The following is a 6,147-nucleotide window of genomic DNA, read 5'->3' as shown; positions in this document are numbered from 1 at the left end:
AATGTAGAGTTCAAGGTCCGAGAGATACGTGACTGGATTAACAAGACATCCATCTATAAACTTTACTTAACAAACAGCTGAGTTGACTTATTTACAATAACTTTAGGTCTAAGGACGTTTGCAGGTCGGACGGTCTTTTGATATGGGTAAATGTAGAGTTCAAGGTCCGAGAGATACGTGACTGGATTAACAAGACATCCATCTATAAACTACACTTAACAAACAGCTGAGTGGACTTATTTACAATAACTTTAGGTCTAAGGACGTTTGCAGGTCGGACGGTCTTTTGATATGGGTAAATGTAGAGTTCAAGGTCCGAGAGATACGTGACTGGATTAACAAGACATCCATCTATAAACTATACTTAACAAACAGCTGAGTGGACTTATTTACAATAACTTTAGGTCTAAGGACGTTTGCAGGTCGGACGGTCTTTTGATATGGGTAAATGTAGAGTTCAAGGTTCGAGAGTTAAGTAGTAACGATGGAGTAATCGTTATATAAAATACTGTGACCTGTGGGTTCAACATGTGAACCAATAGATGAGTAGCTGGGTTTAAGTAATGGACGGCTGGTCCTATTAGACACTCCTAAGTGTTCACAGACTCTGGTTTTTAAGTGGAGTTTTGTTTTCTCAATGCACGTGACATTACAGTCACTACACGTATACATATGCGTGAACGTAAAAGTATTCGTATTCAATTATTATACTAAAAGAAGCATTTAGTGTAGAAGCTACGTCTATATATTAGTCTGAGTTGAGCTTGAGTCTTAGAAGGTTTTTTTTTGTCAAGGATGAGGGTTGTTTTTAATTAGTGAGGTCTGTGGACCCTTAATGGGAAGGCAAATAATAAGTGTGAATTTTAGGAGGAAGTCAGTCGGATAGTCACTTTCGAAAGGGACTGTATAAACAGGTTCGTACATGTTCTGCATCACAAAATTATTTTCTAAAAAATTATAACTTACTTTGCACTTATTCGTAACTTACAAACAACAAGATTAATTCTAAACTTTATCAAATACTTTTGAAGCCAAACTTAATCAAATTTCGCTGTTTAAACATTAAGAAACATTGTACACAAATTCAATGCCTGAAATATGCCCTTCATAGAACTTTTAACTCCGCATTTAGCCTCTCAGTGGCACATCGGTAAGTATGAAGGCTTATAACACTAAAAACCGGATTTCGATACCGGTGGTGGGCACCACACAGATAGCCCATCGTGTAGCTTTGTGCCTACCTACAAACTAGGACGAACAATTAGCAAGCCTTTCGTAGTTTTAATTAAAAATAATGTTAATAAATATTATTTTACAACTCTACTGAATGATTTAATCTTGACATTTCTTGGCCTCTGTTTATCTTTGAGGCCCTTGAATTAAAATGGTTGACAACAGGATGTAATGAACTACAAACTACGATATATACACCCTAAATCTACAAAGGAAATAAAGCACCTGCTATCGAAGTTAACAACTTATAGATAAAAAGTACTTCATATTACCGTGATAACTGATAGGAACGTTGAGTTGGAAAGTACTTCATATTACCGTTATAACTGATAGGAACGTTGAGTTGGAAGACACGAGATATCTTCGAGTTTGGAGTTTGTTTGTTTTTTGCCTTTACATATTAATTACATATATTATTCATCAGTGCTCTGGCAAGAGCTGGTGGTCAGAGCGCTCGACTAGCAATCTACGAGTCGCGAATTCAAGTCCCATCACGGAACATGCTCGCCCTTTTAGCCGTGGGGGCATTATAATGTGACGGTCAATCCCACTATTCGTTGGTAAAAGAGTAGCCCAAGAGTTGGTGGTGGGTGGTGATGACTAGCTGCATTCCCTCTAGTCTATCACTTCTAGATTAGGGACGGCTAGCGCAGATAGCCCTCGAGTAGCTTTGCGCGAAATTCTACAAACATACAAACTTAACCATCAGATACTCGATTTTGGATTCCATGTACACTGTAATAGTGTTTCTACAGACTGGGTTATTTTTAAAAGTGATGTACTTGTAGTCTACACGACTCAGATGCAAAGACTTACAATAATTTGCATCCTTTGTTTTTATCTTGTTTCTTGTCACGCGGCTTTTAGAAACAGCCTCCACAACTTTAGCGTGCCACTTTTCTGATTCGTTCAAATAAAAATATAAATCATTTCTTCATTTTGTGATATAGTATTTTCAGTTTAAAAATTAATATTTTGGACAAAGGTTTGTATATAAACTGCAAAGTCGCTATGGACAAGCGGATTTTTTGGTTGTACAGATATTAACACTAATTAAAGTAACTTTACAAACAAAGACTTATAAGCATGGTGAAAATTATTTTGTTTAGAGACCAACATACTAAATGTTTCCTAACTGAAGAAGACTAATGATTAGTAAAGTCTTGGCCAAAATGTTTGCATATTCTGTAACAAATAAGATAATTTTTATTAAGATGGAATACAAATACACTTAGCACTTTTAAACTCAGAAGCCCACAGTGGCCCAGCGGTATGTCTGTGGACTTACAACGCTAGAATCCAGGTTTCGATACCCGTGGTGGGCAGAGCACAGTTAGCCCTTTGTGTAGCTTTGTGCTACAAACAAAAAAACAAACTGAGAAATGCATGTTATTTTAAACATTTACGTGTGTAATTTGTATAATGAGACAGGTTCTATGAATATCATGAACGATTTAATAGAACAGCAAACATTTTAACAGACACCTTTACAAAGGTTTGTAATTCAGCATTTCACCTATTACAACAAAACCTTACCAAAACATATATAAAGATAAAATATATCATCAAATTATTATAAACAGCGTCTGTAACCTCATATAAATTCATATTAAACATTCAGTACTTGGTTGGTCCTCTTCGTACTCTAATAACCTCCGCAAGACGACGTGGCATGCTGTCGATGAGGTTATTGATGTAATCCACCGTGATTTCATCCCAACTTGTCATTAGAAGTCGCTGCAACTCAGCTACTGTACCTGGTTTAGGGTCGCGGTTAGCAATTTTCCGGCTCAGTTCTGCCCTGAGGGTCGCGGATTCGAATCCCTGTTTCACCAAACATGCTCTCCCTTTCAGCCGTGAGGGCGTTATAATGTGACGGTCAATCCCACTATTCGTTGGTAAAAGAGTAGTCCAAGAGTTGGCGGTGAGTGGTGATGATTAGCTGCCTTCCCTCTAGTCTTTCGCTGCTAAATTAGGGATAGCTAACGCAGATAGCCCTCGTGTAACTTTTCACGAAATTCAAAAACACAAGGTATTACAATCTGGAGACTTTGCTGGCCATGGTAATCTTGTAACGTGCTCCTGGTCGAGATAATCCTGTATGATACACACACTGTGGGCAGTGCCATTGTCATCCTGGAATACAGAGTTATTGCCAAGCATTGCCCTAGCATACGGCATAAATATCGCTTTCATGTGATGCCTGTAACGTGCGCCATTGACGTTTCCCTGGAGGATATGAAGAGCAGTTATTCCACTATGATAAATAGTTGCCCAAACATGTACTGCACCATCTCGTATGGGAAAGACAATCTTCTCTCATCTGTTCTCCAGGCAAACGAGGAACACGAATCCTACCATTAGCATTAACTAGCCGGAAACAGGACTCATCTGAAAAGATGACATGTCGCCAGTGTCCTAACTGTATGTTGGCATGTTGTATTGCCAAAATAACACGGTGACGGCTGTGAATTCTGGTTAATATCGGTTTGCAGATAGCCCATCTTGCAAAATATCCTTGTTTGGTCAGTCTCCTATTCACTGTTCTTCTGGAGACCCTGGAATGAATGTGTTCATGCCATTCCTATCGTAAGGTGTTGCAAGACTTCTTTCGACGTGTTAACCTGATCAAGACCTTATCTCGGGCAGTAGTTTTGCAGCGTTTACCAGCAGACTTTCCTGGAACAACGTTTCCTGTGGTCCGATGACGTTTCATGATTCTGGACACAGTACACTGGGGGTACCCTACTGTTCTGGTAATCTCCGTTTGCTTCATACCATTTCTGGATATTCGAACAATTCGACGCCCTATAACTTCTGGCACGTGACTAGAGATGATTCTACATCAAGTACAGAGAAATTGTCCGAACAAAGCATTGATCTGTTTCGAAAATCACACCCTTTTATACAGAACAGGTGTGTATGTGTGTTTTGACGAACAAATGCTCAAAACAGGTTATACAGACCAGAATAACAACCCCCTACAGTATTTAAATCAACATTGAACAGTCTCTTGAATGTTGCTTTAAATACTAATACGTTCTTTACCGTTAAAAACCTGTGTACCTGAGAATGATCGCACCAGTGATCGAAACGTCGTACCTATTCTAGAAACAAATCTTACTTATTGTACAAGCTGTAACTTGTCTATAATATAATTAATCAATAAGTAAACTCAAAACGGAACTTTTAAAATATTAATTTGTTTAATATGTGGCGGCATCTAGTGTAAGATGACGTACTTAAAATATAATATAACATTAGACCAAGTTGTTAAAGAATATTAATAAGTTAGATCACAAATAATCTTCTGGTTTTTAAATTCTGAAAGCGCTTTAGTGTTTTTATAAATTGTGTTAGCTGTTTTTCAATAAAGAGTTTATTCCCCAGAGAATGGCAGAAAAAGATCTTTTATCAGTTCATAAACTACGTTGAACTTCATTCACTGTTTTGTAAACAATTGTGTTAAACACTATAGTTACTACCATGGCCTATTTAAGGAACTGTAAAGAGGTTTCGATAAAAATCATGTTTAATCAGAAACAAAGCTTTTGTTAGTGACAGTCCTTGGCACATATCCATGAAAAAAAAAAGGTTTACAAAAACAATAACATTGACAGTACACGTGTCAACACACTTGAGCGGTAACTTAGGAAGTTTATCTCTGAGTTTAAGTTAGATAGATTTAACTGACAGATAGCCTTTCGATGGAATACCCTCGTTTATAAAGAATCATTATTTAGAAATTACTCACTTTAAATATCAGTAAATATATATATTAATGAAAATAAAATTCGTATATATATATATATCAGACTGAATGTTCTGTTTTGCTGAATGAAATAGTTGAAATCAACAAATTGCGGTTTTGTTTTTTGTCCAAACAAATAACCACATTCCACACTCTGTTGTAGAAGATTGGACTGGTATTATCTTCTTTACTTCCACTTAGAAGTTCTTATTAATAACTTGTATATATATTCTACTTTCAGCAACCTCTGTTTGGTCCATAATGGTTTAGAATATCTCAATAATGCGATTTATCCTTTCCTATTGTTTTCTATTAATCTTGAAACTTTGTATAAACTTCAATAGAAGAAGCCAAATCTAAGCAAGCTTGACATTTCCTTTTTTGAACTCTCATTGTCGTTTTTACTATTAACTATGAAACTTGTACAGATTTACAATCAGAGTTATATGCTGCTTAGTAAGGCTTCTATAAGCAAATATAACCAGAAGTATACGTTATTAAGTAAAAACATTGTACAGTTTGTACTGTTATTTCGTCAGATGGAGGTTTGAAATATGTGATTAGCACGTGGCTTAAAGACTAGGACCCTTATAAAAGTTTAGAAAACGATTTTAGTTATATAAGAAATGAGTTACATTAGCGTAGATGATGATTTATTTGTGAGTCCGTTACACCGGATTATTGACTGTTGAGTCTGTTAGTAAGTTAATGAAGTCTGAAATAATTAGATCTTATTTGACTGATTTTATTAATCAGTTAGTTAGTTCAGAGCTGTGATTATTTAATTTGTATTTCAAAGAAGAAATAAATATCTGTGAGAATTACCGCGAATATGAAATTTTTTATATTAGCATATACTCTGAATTTGTCTATCAGCGAATGTAAGTTAAGATTACTTGGAGATCTTGTAGTTCAAGAAACAAGAAATAAGACAATTTCTTTATCATTAAGTAAACTGGACTTTGAATTCTTCTTTCTTTACCAAATGATCAGCCCAGTAATAGAAAATGTTACAGTAATGGTATCATAAGTGGGAGGCCCGGCATGGCCAGGTGGTTAGGGTGCTCGACTCGCAATCTGAGGGTCGCGGGTTCGAATCCCCGTCACACCAAACATGCTAGCCCTTTCAGCCATGGGGGCGTTATAATGTGACGGTCAATCCC

This window comes from Limulus polyphemus, unplaced genomic scaffold, assembly GCF_000517525.1.
Source record: "Limulus polyphemus unplaced genomic scaffold, Limulus_polyphemus-2.1.2 Scaffold4496, whole genome shotgun sequence".
Lineage (NCBI taxonomy): Eukaryota > Metazoa > Arthropoda > Merostomata > Xiphosura > Limulidae > Limulus > Limulus polyphemus.
Note: the sequence above shows the minus strand (reverse complement) of the source record.